We start from the raw sequence: 746 nt of genomic DNA on the forward strand, positions 1-746 counted from the left end.
GTATGTCTGTGTGTGAAGACGGAAGGTATGGGGTTGCGATGTGCACTGGTAGGTTCCTAACGCTGTGGAGGGTTAGGTGCGAAGCAGCGTTACAAAAGCAAAACAAGGAGATTATTAATCCCAGTAGGGTGATCTGTGAATAGATGTGTGAAGGATTACACGGTCCACTGAAGGCTAGCAGTCACAATAACCACTCTTCTTGTAAAAGTGTAATATATAGATATATGTATGCACATGTGTATATCTGTGTGTGTATGCATGCATGTATGAATGTATGTACGTATGTATGTATGTATGTATGCATGCATGCATGTATGTATGTATGTATGTGTGTGTATGTATGTATGTATGTATGTATGTATGTATGTATGTATGTGTCTGTGGATATATGTGGAGGTGCGTGGCTTAATGGAATGGTTAAGGTTTTGCACTCATGATCGTAAGAATGTGGTTTCCATCCCTGAACCGGGGGATGGCAAAACACTCCATTTCACGTTGTTTCAGTCCAATAAGCTGGAAAAAAGAAATGAGTAATCCCGCGACGGACCGGGGTCTCGTCCAATATATAGTCCACAGAATCCGGGAAACCGGCCTTATGAGCGTATAACTCGGGAAGGACCTGAGAATGCTTTTTCTCTGCTATACACACACACACATATACACACGTATATACATACACACACATACACTCGTATACACACACACACACATATATATATATAGTATATATATATAGTATATATATA

Source organism: Octopus bimaculoides, chromosome 4, assembly GCF_001194135.2.
Source record: "Octopus bimaculoides isolate UCB-OBI-ISO-001 chromosome 4, ASM119413v2, whole genome shotgun sequence".
Classification (NCBI taxonomy): Eukaryota; Metazoa; Mollusca; class Cephalopoda; order Octopoda; family Octopodidae; genus Octopus; species Octopus bimaculoides.